This window comes from Pseudorca crassidens, chromosome 12, assembly GCF_039906515.1.
Source record: "Pseudorca crassidens isolate mPseCra1 chromosome 12, mPseCra1.hap1, whole genome shotgun sequence".
Taxonomy (NCBI): Eukaryota; Metazoa; Chordata; class Mammalia; order Artiodactyla; family Delphinidae; genus Pseudorca; species Pseudorca crassidens.
Genome location: NC_090307.1, coordinates 9,834,150 through 9,853,751, shown reverse-complemented (window position 1 = coordinate 9,853,751; position 19,602 = coordinate 9,834,150). Strand labels below are relative to the sequence as shown.

The window sequence follows — 19,602 nt, the reverse complement described above, 5'->3', positions numbered from 1 at the left end:
CTTGGCTCCTAGCCCAGTTTCTGAAGGCTAATGCTTTTTAGAAAAAAATTAAAGAAACATAATTTAAATAGTTATTATAATAGAAAATATCCCTGGGCTGAGAACCAGGACTTTGGTTTCAGCATTAACTAGGGGTGTGACCTTGGACAAGTTACCTGCCTTCCCTTCCCTAAGGGGCCTTATCACGAAACAAATGGGGTCACCTCTGAACACCCCGTGGGTTGAAAAGGGTTCCTTCCCTTCCCACTGGAGATGTTAAGTCTGGATTCTTATTAATATCTTTATTAAAGGTTTTTTCTTTGACATTCTTTTTTCTCTATACTTCATCCCAATTAAATTTCTCTCTATCCCACATGGTGATGCCACATTCAACTCTTCCAGTACCATTTTTGTTGTATAATTTCCCTACAAAACAAACATTTAATAACTTCTTATTCCCAAGTGTTGAAATACAAAAGACAAAAAATCTTCCCCAAGAGATAAATATAATCTTCCTCTTATATTTCATCATCCCCCATCTGAATACTCTTCGCATCAGCTTCTTCTCTTGACTCCTCGCCTCTTGATATGCAGCACATTTATCAAAATTCTTGATCAGGCATCAGCAATTTCAGTCTCCTGTTGAGTTTCCCCTTTTTTGTTTGCCTATCCAAATCTCTTCCATCCTTCAATACCTAGTTGAAAACTCTCAGAAGTGTCAACTTCCCATCACACTGAGGCTTTTCTGAGCTCCAAGGGCAATTTCCTGTATATTTCATTCAAAGGTTTAATCATATTTTACCTTGTGGCATATTACTACTTTATTGTTATTCAGATTTCTTTCTATTGAATTAAAGCTCTGCTTTTCAAAACCTTTGGGAAATAATTTATTCTGTTAAGCTAAGCTTTCTGGCTAACTGGAGATTTACTCCTTTTTGTCTTAAACCTATTTTAACCATTGTAGATAAAATTTTTTTCTAAAATAGACAATATATTTCTGTGACTTTTGAAATTTAAAAAATGGTAATTTATTAGTTTTCTTGGTGGCTTCTATCACTAGTGATATATATCACTAGTGTTATACTACGAAGTTGCTCTGAGAAGTTACTAATGGGAAAACTACAGTGAGTACTGAGAAATATTTGTCTGCTTCGTAATTTTATTTGTTGTTTCCATTACAGACTTTTATTGGTGGTTTGGCCTCTTATAGCAGTGTCTCTAATCACCACTAATTCGCTAAGAACTTGATTGTATAACTGTGATTATGAAATGTTTACCTAAAATATGTATAAGTCGGCTCAGAATATATACAGTGTAAAAGTCCTTGCGATTTAGTTCTTAACAGTTGGAACATATCATTTGCTTTCCTGTGAAAGATCTCTATAGATAGTTACCTCCCAACTTTTAGCTGAATTCAAGGTAGATACAGTTGCAGGAGAGCCAAATTTCAGATAGATTTTTATTATTATTTATAACCTGTTTTGACTTATGTCTTATCTTTCCAACTCTACCAGAAGCAGAAATGTACAGTTCTACAGTTTTTAACTCTTTAAAGGATTTTGTCCAACGTTTTGTACTTTTAAGAGATACTCAAATAGGAATTGAATTCAAGAAATCTCAGATTTATATAAAGATACTTTACTGCTTAATCACTAACTTTTTAACAGGTTACATGTGGAAAGTATTTCTTAGAAAGACTCAGGGGTAGAGAGGAGAATATGAGAGATATAAATAATTTTCAGTGGCTTTCTCCATATTTTTTTCTGCATTGTTTTTCCCTCCCTCTCTCCCTCCCTTCCTCTCTTTCTGCTAATTAAGGACCCAAATTGTTTATGAAATGCATGATTTTTGATCTCCAACACTTTCCAGTTCTATAACTACAGAGAGATGTTTCCTCAACTACAAAATTGCCCTGGTTGGTTGTTAGGTTTTATTTTAATGTATTCAAGGCATTGTACACTTTGTATACAGTTTTATCCTAGTATCCGTCTCAAACTTCTACATCAGATTTCTCTATATCTTTGGAAAAACCTCACATTTTCCAACCTCCATAGCATTTTATCTTTATGAAGATATTTTAAATGTTATGGAAGAGAAATAAACATTTTGAACATGTGAATTTCTCATTCTCTTTTGCTCCCTACTGTTTAAAAAGAATCTTACCTTTGTCATCACATTTCCTGGGCCTTGACTGTGCCTGGAGAGAAATGAGACACATCCAGAGTAGATACTGAAGGTGAGATGGGAGTGACTGTAAAGCCAATAGTCAATACAAGTAGGGTTTTGGGGGAATTTAGAATAAAGGAAGAAAGTCACTATAGACAAAGACAAAGAGATGAAAGAAACAAACTTTATGAATATTTTCAATGTTTTAAGAACAAATCAACACTTTCAAATTATATTTGATAGAAATTTAAAATTAGTTTAATTTTTTTTTTTTTTATAATTGGCTGCACCGTGTGGCTTGCAGGATCTCAGTTCCCTGACCAGGGACTGAACCTGGGCCATGGCAGTGAAAGTCCAGAATCCTAACCACTAGACCAGCAGGGAACTCCCTAAATTTTAAAAATATTGAGAATTGTGTTTTACGCATGAATGTATCTTTTCAGAGGAAAGACTCTTACTACTGCTATTACTACAAAAATGTGTCCACCACTTAGGTAAAAAATATAACTTTACATTGAGAATACTGGTACAGGAGGAAGTAGGTCTTTCTTGCCTGTTGTGGAATGTAACCATAGGAAAGAATAGATTACAATGATATATAAGGAAAAATTTAATTGAAAGAAGTTTTTTGACAAGTAGAGAATATTATATATGAAAATGAAAAGCAGTATTCATTATAAAAACAAAAATTGGAGACAACTTATATGCCTAGTATTATGAAATTGATAAATAGTACAAGATTAATAAAATATAACCAGTAATAATATGATTAATAATAACAGTAAGTCTATATTTATTAATTAAAAACAGCTTCAATATAAGTAATGTGAAGTATATAAAGTTAGCTTATTTTTGTAAAATTTTATTTTTTGTATTTTTTCACAAAAAATCTCCCCTTCCCCCTCAGAGGTAACCACAAGTTTTGTTCTCTGTATCTGTGAGGCTGCTGCTTTTTTGCTGTATATACTGGTTTGTTGTATTTTTTAGATTCCACATATAAGTGTTGTATTTTTTAGATTCCACATATATATCACTTATATATACTATCATACAATATTTGTCTTTGACATATTTCACTTAGCATAATGCCCTCCAAGTCCATCCATATTGCTGCAAATGGCAAAATTTTGTTCTTTTTTATGGATCCTTTTGGCTTTTTGTTGGCTAACTGTGACTTTGTCACTTATAACGTCTCTGAGGCAGAACTTTAACATTTATAAAGCATTATTCCAACACCATCTGCCTATCTGCTTAACTCGTGGGGTGTTGTGATGAACAAATAAAATAATGCAGGTGAATGTCCTTTTGAAAAGATAACTATTATATAAATGTAAGATGTTTAGGAAGGGAGTTTGTAGATTTGAAATATCAAAATACTGAACAACTCATTGTATAGTCATAGACTGCAAGGTTTGATAACATAAACAGCATTGTATTATCAAATATTTTATATGAAAGATCAGCAATGCTATGCGTACAATTTTTTTAAAGTAGGATGCTTTAACAGCTATGCTCCAATAAAAATTAATTTAAAAAAAAAGAAAGAAAGAAAAAAATAAAGTAGGATACTTTGCGTAAACGAACTAAACAACATAGAAAAGCTGATGAAATATAAAATTATTGTTCTGGATGATATATAATCCCACTGTTGACAGAAAAGGACACACTGACTAGAAGGCTGATGGGGATCAGACATGAAGTGTAAGTTGCAATCAGGTAAAACAGAAAAGAGATTTATGCAAAAAATAAAATAAAATCTCATTCTTCTGACAAGAAGGATAAGAAGAAAGGAAAACCTGAACAAATAGATAAGGACTATAGTTTGGAATTACCCAGCTAAGCCATAGTGACAGTCAGAATGGGAAGGGCATTGTCAAAACGCGGATTTCAGCTGAATGATGATGTATTTTGCAGAGACTCAGCATTAACAGGAGCAAATGCAATATTCTGAGTCATTTTTGAAGAGAATGGTATCAATGTGAAAATCGAACGCAGGTCATTTAAAATAAATCAAAACACGTGGAAAGAAAGGTGCCTGTGTAATCAACTACTTTTCAGTGATGACACTTGCAGCCTTAAAATTCAGGTTTCTAAGAAGGATCTGGTCCCATCGTCACCTGGCTTCAGATTGCTCTGTGTAGTTGTCCTGTAGTTTCTTCATCTGTAAAATGAAAGACCTTTCTTGGATTACATGTATGATCTTGTTGTCAACAGTCAAAGAGTTAAGATGTTTAGAGAGAGAGCACTTTAATATGCAGTGAGATTTAACATATTAATTATGTGGATCTGGAACAGCCTAAGGGAGCGAGTGGAACAGAGTCAGATGGTCTCAGCCTAGGAGACAAGTGTACTCAGGAAAGAGTTGGAGTGAGGAGGGATGTTTGTCACAAAATGAACTCGAAATGGTTTGTAAATGTCCCTGGAAGTTTCTTGCAATGAGGGGAAAGTGTGGGGGATAGTTGTTTACTGGCCATGAAAGATGGGGTGAAGTGCATAGTGTGTGTAGGCGCCCTACTATCAAAAACATGATGTAAATGAGCAGAAGTGGAGAGCTGTATTTTTTCATCTCACAGGCAGAGGAAGGAGGAGGGCTATAACTATCTTTTCTTTTCCTTGGTTGCTTGAGCTAATCTTTGCTAACTATGCTCCCAGGAAGGAGTGTCAGTAAAACCCAACATGCAGAAAGAAAACATGGAACAAATTTTTCTCTACCAAGCCTGGCATGGCAGCATGTGTGGCTTTGTGTGTAATCTAGTAGGAGCCCCTTGCTTCTGATGTCAACCAAGCTGACATTTATGGAAACAGCAACCTGGAATTGATGAAGAAAACATACAAACAAACCAAAACAAAACCCCACTTTCTGGGACTTCCCTGGTGGTCCATTGGCTAAGATTCCATGCTCCCAATGAAGGGGGCCTGGGTTTGATCCCTGGTCAGGGAACTAGATCCCACATGCCACAACTAAAGATCCTGTGTGCCACAACTAAGACACAGTGCAGACAAATAAATAAACATTAAAAAAAAAAAAACACTTTCTGAAAGTATGAAAAAAACAGGTAAACCTAACAATGTGATTGAAATCTTTACTTTGGCTATTTAAAATCCATGCCACAGCCTAGGACAGATGCAGCAATAAGAGGAGAACACCAAAATCATGAAGTAATCAAGAGATTGGTAGGGTTTTTGTTATTTTGCTTTGTTTTGCTTTTTCATGTGAAACCATTGCTTGGCTCAGCCAGGAGAGTTTTTCTCACTAAAGATTTTCAGGGAGAAAAGTAAGAATTGCTTTCCAGTGAGTTTTGACCTCCTCCCTCTCAAATCTTCTCCATGCCATTCACAATTTTATCAAAGTGAAGAAAGAAAAAAAGAAAGAGAGAGAGAATAAAACATGCACAGATTGAGGAAGAGAGAGAGAGAGGTCATCTATGAGAAACTCACCTGAGAGAAAAGCTTTGTCATAGAAATGATGACACAATTTGTATGCATTATGAAGAAATAGCTGAGAGTAACACTAAGGGTCCCAGAGAATGCCAAGATGATGAAGATAATGACAGACTAGAAGCAACTCTTTTATAACCTCATAGAGTTATTTTTACGCTAGAAGTGGTTAATTCAGGGTGGGGTGTAAGGTGTACATCACCAAATTACTGTTTATGCATCTCTCCCAGAAACAACATATTTTATATGTGTTATATGTATAGATGAGCTATGTCTATATATCTGTATATTTTAGTTATACCTATAATTATCTAGCTATATTATGAAAGAAAAGGTAGGAGAAAGATTCAGTTACATTCATGCAAACAAAAATGAAAGCAGTTATAAACGATTCAAGCACTTTTGTTTCCTGAATGTTTGCTAAGATAGAAATGTAGTCTCTACCAAAATTATAGAAGCTTAGTGCATGGGTCATATTACCAGAGAACTGGGTTCAAGATTCACATTTCTATTTGAATGTCTGAAATACCTTGTAAAAATAGTTCAACACCTTAAGCATCTGTTAATACCTCTGTAAAAATAACTGCAAGGATAGCACCTATCTCATTACGTTGTCGAGATGATTTAAAGAGAAAATGAATTTTCAACACTGAGAGGTAAGAGTTGGTTTGATTGAGGCTAAACTCCCACAGCCGTGTTCCCAGAGCACAAGAAGGCATTCTGCAGATCCTTAGAGGAAGCAACTCCAGCCAGTGCTTAAGGCAATCAGTTACCCTAGTCCACTGAGTGCCTGGATGGTCCATGAGTTTCTGCCAATGAACACAGCTCTAGCTGCTCTGGTGTGCGTGCTGTTTGTCTTCGTTGGTGTTGGTGTGGTGTCTTAGTCTGTTCTGGCTGCTATAACAAGATGGCATAGCCTGGGTAGCTTGTAAACAACATAAGTTAATTTCTTACACATCTGGAGGCTGGAAGTTCAAGGTCCAAGGTGCTGGCAGATTCTCTAGTGAGAGCCTGCTTCCCGGTTATCTGTTATCTAAATGTTGTTTGTATTACAAGACCCATGTAACTGAACCATTTAGACTATCTATCTATCTATATCTATACATATATATAAAATTTTCTTAACTTGTATATAATTTTATAATTATATAAGTTAATTGATTAATAGAATATACATAGTTTAGATATAGTCATATGTATTAATGTACAGCATGATTTCAGTTCTCTTTTGTGTTTTCTTTATAAAATCCCAACTTAAAGGATCTTTCAGATATGCCAAAGTGAATAAAGTGGGCAGCAACTGACAATTGTCACAGACTTTCATTCCTCGAATGGGAAGATGAATACATAAACAACTGTTTTTGCCTAATTTTATACTTTACTAAGTATGCTGCATTATTACACAAGCCCAAAGAATCACTGTTTTACCACATTGAACAGCTGAATTACAAGTATTAATTTGATCAATAGCCACAAGACTCAAACTAATTATGTGTTTTATTTTTCATTCACAGAGGGTGTCATTCTGACATAATAGTCTTGAAGGCTACATCATACATTCTTAAAACTAGTCAACTAGCGATGTCTTATTCAACCTTTATTAGTCTATATAGTATAATGTAGTGTTATGTATAGATTACTTATAATCAAGCAAAGTACCCTGGTAAACACTTCTGTTTTTTCCTTAGATTTGAGAATAAAAAAATTAAAATTATTTATCTGTAGCACGCAGCTACTCTGAACAAAAACACATTTATATGGTTCTGAAGAACCTCGGGGCAGGACAGGAATAAAGACGCAGACGTAGAGAATGCAGACATGGGGAGGGGGAAGGGTAAGCTGGGACGAAGTGAGAGAGTAGCATGGACATATATACACTACCAAATGTAAAATAGATAGCTAGTGGGAAGCAACCACATAGCACAGGGAGATCAGCTCAGAGCTTTGTGTCCACCTAGAGGGGTGGGATAGGGAGGGTGGGAGGGAGACGCAAGAGGGAGGAGATATGGGGATATATGTATATGTAGAGCTGATTCACTTTGTTATACAGCAGAAACTAACACACCATTGTAAAGCAATTATACTCCAATAAAGATGTTAAAAAAAACAACACACATTTGTAATAGAACTTTTCCTTTATGTTCCAGTAGACTAGCAAAACAAATGAAAAATGCTAATTAACCTCAAAGACAGTGATAACATTATCTGTGTTTTAAAGGACAGAGTACTTTGACCAGTAAAGTAACCACAAGTTTATTTTACTCTATTTATATCTGTCCAGTCAGTAAACAAGGTTATTTTGCAGAACTAATGCTCCAGATAAAACCTCAATTTCTTGAATACCATTAAAGATACACAGTAGGTTGATATTTGGCATTCTGCATTAATTCTCTGGGAAGCAAATTAGCGCTCTGAAGCAAGGGTACAGTCAGCTGGGATGCAATAAAGATGATGGGATGTTGCCTGTTCAAAACACAATGAAATAAGGGTGAAGGGAAGTTTTCAATAAAATGGGTCTCAGGAAATCTTGAGTCAAATCCCCATGGTCATATAGTCATAAGACACCGTCAATATTAGGATTACCAAGGCTTGTGAAAGCCTATTTTGGAGATGGATTGGGGGACCTTTTGTAGGAATCATGGGTGGTGGACCAATTCATGAAAGCAAGAACGTCTCTGCTCTAGGTCACTCAGATACAAGCCGCCTTCATGGTTCTTATAAGTAATGTTGAATAGAGTGTCTCTGTTATTTCTTTTAGCACCCTTCTGGAGTTAGAATAACTAAAAGCAAGCTGAGATCAGACACTGAAAAAGTTCCTGGTGGATCAACAGAGTCTGCTGTGAAGGAAGATACAACAGTAGATCAAGGTCAGAAATTCAGTACAGGAGGATAAACCAAATGTGAGTAAGAAGCCAGGAAATAGAGGTTGAAGCTAATATTTACAGATTTTAACAAACAAGTAAAAAAAATCAAAGTAGTCAACATATCCTTAAATTCAGTCAAAGATTTATGAATAATGTCTTGCTGATGTGTAAACTCCATCAGAGATCAATAATCCCATGACCAGAGATATTTACCATCTGTATCTTAAAAGTACAATATTCTAAACCTATGGTCTGACACTGATCATAAAACTGAACAAGTAAATTGAATACCTGCAGAATAAGTATCCTGAGAGTATATTTAACAAATTTCTTAGAGTATTTTCAGTGACTATGAAATAAGTCTTGGGCAATATTTCCAATTCTCCACATGTGAAATTTTTACCCCACTTATAGGTTAACTCCCTGAGGAAATGTAAGAAATAGCTCAGAGACATTACAACTTTACCACCTGGTCACATTATAACACTTTGGACTAGAAATGTTTCTTCTGGGGAAAGAAAGTTAGCATTTTTGAGAAACTAATTGTTGGCTTTTCTACAAGTGCCTTATTGGCCTATAGTTGGAGTTAATTAAAATGTCTAACTAGGGTGCTTCTTAAAACAGAATCAGCATGATTTATTCCAAAAAATTCTGGCGATTTCTTAATTGCTTTGGGACACAAAGGTTGATTTCAAACCCAAGGATGTTGTACTAGTACTAAATTTGGTAGGGGGCTCCAAATAAATGTGCTAAGATTTATTTCCATAATTATGTCAGTTGAATTTGACCCAAGATAGTGCATGAAACTGAGTCTGCTGACTGATGGAGTGTAGTAGATTTGTTTCCCATAAAGAAACTCTTTTAATCATTCTAGGAATTAGTAAAATTGGGAATCTGGCCAAATTTCATTAGTTAGCCTAATTCTGATGTCAGTATATTATAGCCATTCCATAAACCAATGAAAGGCAGTGTGTTATGTTGGAGGGAACAAGGGGGCAAATGATCAAAGCTACAAATTTTCTCTCTTCCTCACATGAGCTGTTTGACCTTCGACAAGTTACTCAACCTCTGTAAGCCTCAGTTTCCTCTTGTGTGCGATGCAGGTAGCACTAGTTGTCCAGAAAGTGTGTACAAAGTGGCAGAAAATGGGCATGTAATAAGCCCTCAATAAGCTGGAGCTAAAATCTAGGAAAATCCATGGAAGGATTGGGTCTCCTCCTTGACTATGCATTAGAGTCACTTGGGGGAGGATTTAAAGCATACTCTTTACCCAGACTCTACCCCAGACCAATTATAACACAATGTCTAGGAGCGGTTCCTAACATCAGTAACCTTTCAAATGTGTAGTAGGTATTTCTGATCTGCACGATCTATCTTACAAAAGAATTTCATCTAGAACTTAAAGGGATCGTGGGGATTATCACTCCAGTAGTTCTCAGATGCCCATCTACAGACTCGCTTCATCAGAATCACTTTGGAAGCACACTAAATACATACATTCTCTCACCTTACTTCCTAGTTACAATGTTAGACTCCCCATGGGTTTTCCTTGGAGCCTGTACTGTTAACAAGATCGCCAAGAAATTCTGCTGAGTCATAGTTAAAAATCACCCATGCAAAATGAGTTTCCTTGCCCATTCTCATTTTAAAAATAAGAAAACAAAGCTCCCAAGAGCAGAAATGACTTGTTTAAGGTCACCTAACAGTTAATGGCAGTGTCATAAAATCCCAATTCTCTCCAAGCCCTCAGTGTAGTTCTGTTGTTAATACACTGCTTTTAGTGCTTTGTTGATTTGGATTGAAAAATAGGATCTGTGAAAGCAACTCCTGATTTCATTAATATGGTGACTGCAAGCAAGCTCAGTTGTTGAAAACGAAAGAGAGTCCTCAATTGTCAAAAAAGCTGAAGGTTCAGCAAAAAAATAGTACTGCTTTGGAATGGCATGTGGAACATTAACACATTCCTCTAAATCACAACCTTCAACTTTACTGGCGCGCTGAAGAAAAATATAAAAAGACAAAAATCACATTACTTGTTCTTCCTCTGCTTTGCTGAACAATAATTCTCTGTAATGTCTGGATTTGCCAGTTGCAGGGGTAAGATTACAATAAAGCCAGTTGCAGATCTCCTTCTTCCAGTGATCAAAACAAAGTCTTTTGCTTCTTTGAGATCAGCTCATCATACCCTCTAGCCAGTTCTGCTAGGAAGATTGACAGGTCACATCATTGAGACACGCTGTTCAGGAGCCAGTCTGATAGCAATGTGTATCAAATCATCTTCAGACAGCAGAAGAGAAGAGAGTGTGATCATTAGTCCTAGTGCAATTTGCATTCATCTCACATACCAAGGTGCTTAGGAGACAGACTCTGGTAAATGAAGATCAGGATATATAAGATCTGAAGTAATTGCTGGCTGATGTAGTTTGGTAGGAAAGACTAGAAAATTTAACGTTTATCTGCTATTTATATCGTCTGCTGGATAAATGATAATATATTGGACATTTTTAGGATGCATCAGAGTTATTTGCATTAGATTGTTCTTACAAAGAAATATGAGAAACATGATTTTCGATATAGGAAGACAAACAAAGAAAGCCATAATTATCTAGCTAGATAAAGGAGAAATCAGCATTTCAGCTAAAGTTTAATTTATTGTTCTGTTTAAATTAATGCTAGGGAGATTGTATTTGGAGACAAAAAGACTGAACTATAGCTCTGGTCTAACAAAGACTAACTCAACAACATTTTCTGTTTTACACTAGTTTTCTCACAAAAAAAAGATTGCAGAGTTGGGCTATAATTATTTCCACCTCAAATGCAGTATTTTTTTGTGAATCATTGGTTCACCTTTTATATTAATTATGAGATGTACAATTAGTTTACTTAGAAAGATCTCAAATGTAATAGAACAGGATATTTATGATCTCGGGTGGCCTCCGCCTGCAGCGTCTAGAAGGAGTTTCTGTTCCCGGCCAGTGACTGAGGTCGGGTCGCGGCAGTGAGAACACTGCATCCTGGCCACTAGTCCAGTGGTCAGTGACAAGGCCCTGGCTCTCCGGCTTTGCAGAAGAAGAATTTCCACAAAGACAGAAAGTAGTGAAACAGGTAATGTATTTATTAAGAGAAAAAAGGAGTACAGTACGTGTGGATAGACACACGGGCAGGCTCAGAGAGAGAGTCGTGCCCTCGCAGCAGTTTAAATCACTTATATGGGGCAGTTCTTCCGTGTTTCCTTTGTCCAATCATTTTGCTTTGCCTGGTTCAGAGCCCACATTTGGTGTATCTCAGGATCTTCCCATGTGTGCGTGCTCATCTGTTAGCCAAGATGGATTCCACCAAAGAGGCCTCTGGGTAAGTGAGCGTTTGTTGGCATCACTCCCCTTTTGACCTCCAACAAGCCTTTCTGTGCATGTGTAGTCAGGGAGGTCTCCTGACTTCAAGAATGAGGAATATGTGGCCTCTTATCTTCTATCTGGGCAGGGCCCACCTCCTCTCTCAATTGTCCTGTTATTTATTCCTGTCTCGGAGTATCGGTCCACAAGGAACGAACTCAAACGGTTTGCCCTGAGGGCCCATCTGTCTCCTGCCTCATTTATACTTTTATGATAGAATTTCTGAAACATGAAGGAGTGTAATGAGTTAGTGTGTAACTTAAAGGTTTGATTTATAAAATAAAAATAAAGAAACCATATTAGAAATACATATCAGTAGGCAGAAGAAATAAAGATGGCTAACTAAAAATATCTACATTACTATTATAAAACTGAGTTGCATTGTTGAGGTAATTAATTAAAGAATAGAAAAAAAACTTAAAACCTGCCTCTTTGTTAAGCATGCCTAAAGGGCTTCCATCTAAAAAACTAAGATATTTTCCCCTGGGAATTCAGTGTCACTATTACTAGATATGTCTTGGGGGAAAAAAGAGATAAATGAATTCAAGGCTATAGGGATACAGAAACTTATATTACCCTTGTCTTTAATTTTTTTCTTGAAGCAGTAAAAGTTATGAATCTGTAATGAGTTGTGAAAAAAAAATTCTGCTTTTGATCCACTATATTTTAGAATTTGAACTTTGTACACAAAAAAGAAAACAGAAGATTTCAATATTTGACTTTTTTTTTAAGATAGTTTGTCAAGCTATGTTTTGCTCAAAAACTGCAAATCACTGTAAAACCTGTACAGTTTCATGAAAACAAGGAAGTAATGGGTGTTAATGAGATCATACGTGTATTTCAACCGTTATTGAATAACCAAGATTTTTATTCTGAGATGGGACGGGGCTGGCCAATCCTATCTCACCACCTGCACATCATCCTCCAAGTGAATTAGAAGCTCATTTGGGGAAGATTTTTCAAACTACACTGTTATTCTCAACTCAAAGATCAGATCTGCATTCCTCTGCTTTTTCCCTCTCTCCTTTAAATATTGCACAAGGAGAGATGTTTTGGAGGGTAGGGGTATGGATGTGAATGGAGTGGGGCAGGAAATAATGTTGAATCTAACTGAGGGTCCTTGGGATTAGGATTTGAGAGCTGCATTAAATCCTAGTTGGGCCATAAGTGTTTGAATAGCGCATTTCTGTTGACTTTTTAAGTGACAGTTTATTTTATGTCCTTTAAGAAGAGACCTGATGGTAGAGCCCAACATGAGGAAAGTAGCCTGGACAAGTGTGCTCTGTCCCAGTGACACAATGTCATATTGCTTTCTGCCCTAGTAAGATGCGCTCACAGTCAAAGAGGTTTGCAGTATTTATGACTTTATGCAGTCGCTAGAGGAGGTATTTGTTTAATTCTCCTTGATCATCATCATCAATATCATCCTAACCGTAATTGAAAACAGCTTTGAGTTTATAGTACTCATAGGCCTTGAGATTCGGAACTTTAATAAATGACAAACCACAGAACGCGTGAGGGTCGGGTCAGTATCTTTCCTAGTTTCCAAGGAAAGGGAGTCAAAAGACCTCTAAAGCATTTCAATTTTATTAGTCCCTTGTATTAAAATTCTATGTGGAAGATCAAAGTTTATCAGGCAAAAATGCAATCAGTCTTAGTATAAAGCAGCTGTGGAAGAAGATGATCAGGTTCTCTTTAAATCAGCACTTTCCGGGCTTCCGGGAAGATGGCGGAAGAGTAAGACGCGGAGATCACCTTGCTCCCCACAGATACACCAGAAATACATCTACACGTGGAACAACTCCTACAGAACACCTACTGAACGCTGGCAGAAGACCTCAGACCTCCCAAAAGGCAAGAAACCCCCCACGTACCTGGGTAGGGCAAAAGAAAAAACAGAGACAAAAGGATAGGGACGGGACCTGCACCAGTGGGAGGGAGCTGTGAAGGAGGAAAGGTCTCCACACACTAGAAGCCCCTTCGCGGTTGGAGACTGCGGGTGGCGGACGGGGGAGCATCGGGACCGCGGAGGAGAGCACAGCAACAGGGGTGCGGAGGGAAAAGCGGAGAGATTCCCGCACAGAGGGTCGGTGCCGACCGGCACTCACCAGCCCGAGAGGCTTGTTTGCTCACCCGCCGGGGCGGGCGGGGCTGGGAGCTGAGGCTCGGGCTTCGGTCCGAGCACAGGGAGAGGACTGGGCGTGAACACAGCCTGCAGGGGGTTAGTGCGCCGTGGCTAGCCGGGAGGGAGTACGGGGAAAAGTCCGGACCTGCCAAAGAGGCAAGAGGCTTTTTCTTCCCTCTTTGTTTCCTGGTGCGCGAGGAGAGGGGATTAAGAGAGCTGCTTAAAGGAGCTCCAGAGACGGGCGCGAGCCGCGGCTAAAAGCGCGGACCCCAGAGACAGGCATGAGACGCTAAGGCTGCTGCTGCCGCCACCAAGAAGCCTGTGTGCGAGCACAGGTCACTATCCACACCTCCCTTCCGGGGAGGCTGTGCAGCCCGCCACTGCCAGGGTCCCGGGATCCAGGGACAACTCTCTCGGGAGAACGCACGGCGCGCCTTAGGCTGGTGCAACGTCATGCTGGCCTGCGCCTCACGCTGGTGCAACGTCACGCCGGCGCTACGTCACGCCGGCCTCTGCCTCCGCAGGCCCGCCCCGCCTCCGTGCCCCTCCCTCCCCCCCCCCCCCCCCCCGGCCTGAGTGAGCCAGAGCCCCCGAATCAGCGGCTCCTTTAACCCCGTCCTGTCTGAGCGAAGAACAGACGCCCTCCGGCGACGTACACGCAGAGGCGGGTCCAAATCCAAAGCGGAGCCCCTGAGAGCTGTGAGAACAAAGAAGATAAAGAGAAATCTCTCCCAGAAGCTTCAGAAGCAGCGGATTAAATCTCCACAATCAACTTGATGTACCCTGCATCTGTGGAATACATGACTAGACAACGAATCATCCCAAATTGAGGAGGCGGATTTGAGAGCAAGATTTATGATTTTTTCCCCTTTTCCTCTTTTTGTGACTGTGTATGTGTATGCATCTGTGTGAGATTTTGTCTGTATAGCCTTGCTTCCAGCATTTGTCCTAGGGTTTTATCCGTTTTTTTTAAAAATTTTTTTTCTTAATAATTATTTTTTTTATTTTAATAACTTTATTATGTTTTATCTTTATTTTATCTTACTTTATCTTCTTTCTTCCTTTCTTTCTACTTCTACTAATCTTTCTTTCTACTTTTTCTCCCTTTTATTCTGAACCGTGTGGATGAATGGTTTTTGGTGTTGCAGCCAGGAGTCAGTGCTGTGCCTCTGAGGTGGGAGAGCCAACTTCAGGACACAGGTCCACCTCCCAGCTCCACATAATATCAAATCGTGAAAATCTCCCAGAGATCTCCATCTCAACACCAGCACCCAGCTTCACTCAACGACCAGCAAGCTACAGTGCTGGACATCCTATGCCAAACAACTAGCAAGACAGGAACACAACCCCACCCATTAGCAGAGAGGCTGCCTAAAATCATAGTAAGTCCACAGACACCCCAAAACACACCACCAGATGTGGACATGCCCACCAGAAAGACAAGATCCAGCCTCATCCACCAGAATACAGGCACTAGTCCCCTCCACCAGGAAGCCTACACAACCCACTGAACCAACCTTAGCCACTGGGGACAGACACCAAACACAACGGGAACTACGAACCTGCAGCCTGCAAAAAGGAGACCCCAAACACAGTAAGATAAGCAAAATGAGAAGACAGAAAAACACACAGAAGATGAAGGAGCAAGAAGAAACCCCACCAGACCTAACAAATGAAGGGGAAGAGGCAGTCTACCTGAAAAAGAATTCAGAATAATGATAGTAAAGATAATCCAAAATCTTGGAAATACAATGGAAAATGCAAGAAACATTTAACAAGGACCTAGAAGAACTAAAGATGAAACAAACAATGATGAACAACACAATAAATGAAATTAAAAAGACACTAGATGGGATCAATAGCATAATAACTGAGGCAGAAGAACGGGTAAGTGACCTGGAAGATAAATTAATGGAAATAACTGCTGCAGAGCAGAATAAAGAAAAAAGAATGAAAAGAACTGAGGACAGTCTCAGAGACCTCTGGGACAACATTAAACTCACCAACATTCGAATAATAGGGGTTCCAGAAGAAGAAGAGAAAAAGAAAGGGACTGAGAAAATATTTGAAGAGATTATTGAAAAATTCCCTAATATAGGAAAGGAAATAGTTAATCAAGTCCAGGAAGCACAGAGAGTCCCATACAGGATAAATCCAAGGAGAAACACGCCAAGACACATATTAATCAAACTGTCAAAAATTAAATACAAAGAAAACATATTAAAAGCACCAAGGGAAAAACAACAAATAACACACAAGAGAATCCCCATAAGGTTAATAGCTGATCTTTCAGCAGAAACTCTGCAAGGCAGAAGGGACTGGCAGGACATATTTAAAGTGATGAAGGAGAAAAACCTACAACCAAGATTACCCAGCAAGGATCTCATTCAGATTTGATGGAGAAATTAAAACCTTTACAGATGCTACCAGAAAACTACTAGAGCTAATCAATGAATTTGGTAAAGTGGCAGGATACAAAATTAATGCACAGAAATCTCTGGCATTCCTATACACTGATGATGAAAAATCTGAAAGTGAAATCAAGAAAACACTCCCATTTACCATTGCAACAAAAATAATAAAATATCTAGGAATAAACCTACCTAAGGAGACAAAAGACCTGTATGCAGAAAATTATAAGACACTGATGAAAAAAATTAAAGATGATACAAATAGGTGGAGAGATATACCATGTTCTTGGATTGGAAGAATCAACATTGTGAAAATGACTCTACTACCCAAAGCAATCTACAGATTCAATGCAATCCCTATCAAAGTACCACTGGTATTTTTCACAGAACTAGAACAAAAAATTTCACAATTTGTATGGAATCACAAAAGACCCTGAATAGCCAAAGCAATCTTGAGAACGAAAAACGGAGCTGGAGGAATCAGGCTCCCTGACTTCACACTATACTACAAAGCTACAGTAATCAAGACAGTATGGTACTCACACAAAAACAGAAAGATAGATCAATGGAACAGGATAGAAAGCCCAGAGATAAACCCACGCACATATGGTCACCTTATCTTTGATAAAGGAGGTAGGAATGTACAGTGGAGAAAGGACAGCCTCTTCAGTAAGTGGTGCTGGGAAAACTGGACAGCTACATGTAAAAGTAAGAGATTAGATCACTGCCTAACACCATACACAAAAATAAGCTCAAAATGGATTAAAGACCTAAATGTAAGGCCACACATTATCAAACTCTTAGAGGAAAACATAGGCAGAACACTCAATGACATAAATCACAGCAAGATCCTTCTTGACCCACCTCCTAGAGAAATGGAAATAAAAACAAAAATAAACAAATGGGACCTAATGCAACTTCAAAGCTTTTGCACAGCAAAGGAAACCATACACAAGACCAAAAGACAACCCTCAGAATGGGAGAAAATACTTGCAAATGAAGCAACTGACAAAGGATTAATCTCCAAAATTTACAAGCAGCTCATGCAGCTCAATAACAAAAAACAACCCAATCCAATAATGGGCAGAAGACCTAAATAGACATTTCTCTAAAGAAGATATACAGACTGCCAGCAAACACATGAAAGAATGCTCAACTTCATTAATCGTTAGAGAAATGCAAGTCAAAATTACAACGAGATATTACCTCACACCAGTCAGAATGGCCATCATCAAAAAATCTAGAAACAATAAATGCTGGAGAGGGTGTGGAGAAAAGGGAACACTCTTGCACTGCTGGTGGGAATGTAAATTGATACAGCCACTGTGGAGAACAGTATGGAGGTTGCTTAAAAAACTACAAATAGAACTACCATATGACCCAGCAATCCCACTACTGGGCATGTACCCTGAGAAAACCATAATTCAAAGAGTCATGTACCAAAATGTTCATTGCAGCTCTATTTACAATAGCCCGGAGATGGAAACAACCTAAGTGTCCATCATCGGATGAATGGATAAAGAAGATGTGGCACATATATACAATGGAATATTACTCAGCCATAAAAAGAAATTGAGCTATTTGTAATGAGGTAGATAGACCTAGAGTCTGTCATACAGAGTGAAGTAAGTCAGAAAGAGAGAGACAAATACCGTATGCTAACACATATATATATAGAATTTAAGGAAAGAAAAATGTCATGAAGAACCTAGGGGTAAGACAGGAATAAAGACACAGACCTACTAGGGAATGGACTTGAGGATATGGGGAGGGGGAAGGGTAAGCTGTGACAAAGCGAGAGAGAGGCATGGACATATATACACTACCAAACGTAAGGTAGATAGCTAGTGGGAAGCAGCTGCATAGCACAGGGAGATCAGCTCGGTGCTTTGTGACCGCCTGGAGGGGTGGGATAGGGAGGATGGGAGGGAGGGAGACTCAAGAGGGAAGAGTTATGGGAACATATGTATATGTATAACTGATTCACTTTGTTATAAAGCAGAAACTAACACACCATTGTAAAGCAATTATACTCCAATAAAACAAAAAATCACCACTTTTTTATGACCAGTTTTGAAATGTAAATGCAGACTATATTATAATTGGTTGAGACTGTTTAAACAAAGAGGAAAATAGATAAATTAGAAAATAGATAAATAGGCTTGAAAGTAATTCCATATATATTTTGTCACTGTGGTCTGGTAAAGAAATTACTATTGCAAAGGGTAAAAATATGGAGTTTTCGCAGTATTTGTTTCTGGATGTAAAAATGCAGGAATTAACTTGGAAAAGCAGCAGGGTAGTGAATATAGTACCTACAAGTTACAAAGTCCATAAAGCATATTTTAATATATGGCAAGAGTATTTTAATATATGTTTAACACACTTTGTCTCATTCTTTCTTTATTCTGTATTGATTTGACTATTATTACACTTTACTTATCAAATGGAAACCATACTGTATATTCCAAAATGTTCCTGTTGGATGTTCACATCCAATCCAACATCAAATTAACTCTTGTAATCTCCTGTCCTTTCCATTATTACCAATAAACAGCATATGCCTAACCTTGGATATTAGAGTCTGAATGCATCAGATGCTAATATTCTTCTAAATTATCTCTTTCCAGAACTTTAGGTCAGAGGGTACTTCTGTGTTCATAAACTAACCATGCAGCTACGCCAAGGGAAGCTGTGTTGTTGAAGACAACATGAGATTGAAATGAAAACAATTTTGCTTGGAATCCTAGTTCCGCCCCTCATTGAAGGTAGGACTTCTCATGCTCACTTTTTGCCTTGAGCTTTAGTTTCTTTCAGTGTAAATGGGAATCCTACCACTGACACACAAAATATTTTTAGTGGGCCGTATTATGCACGAGGCAGCATAATAAACCCTGTGGTACATGAATAAGCAGAAGAGTTAACATCCGTGGCTTCGTAGAATTAGGCTTGGAGGAAGATTCAGATTCCAAATAAGCAATATGAGGGAAATGTAGAAAGTAATGTGCAAGCTTAGCGCAGTGGCAAGTGAACTAGTTTATTGAGGAAAAGGAATATTTTCATAAAAAAATGTATATCAAAGCTGAGACTTCAAAGGATGAAAAAAGATAATCAGGAGATTAGAATTTGAGTAGGAGATAATATCTCAATCTGAGAAATGAATACAAGTGTGGGAGCTTGAAGGTATAAGAAGAGCTAAAAATATTTCAGTTGAGTTTGTGCACAGA

General features: G+C 38.2%; 1 long non-coding RNA gene across 1 annotated transcript in view; it reads left to right on the top strand.

Moving 5' to 3' along the window:
• LOC137204085 (uncharacterized) overlaps positions 1-19,137 on the top strand; it is a 104,225-nt gene extending 85,088 nt beyond the window's left edge. The window contains exons 6-8 of the long non-coding RNA XR_010933415.1: positions 8,342-8,483; positions 11,713-11,798; positions 19,006-19,137. This is a non-coding gene — a long non-coding RNA (uncharacterized lncRNA). The remainder of the gene's footprint in view (positions 1-8,341; positions 8,484-11,712; positions 11,799-19,005) is intronic.
• Positions 19,138-19,602: the final 465 nt, after the last annotated feature.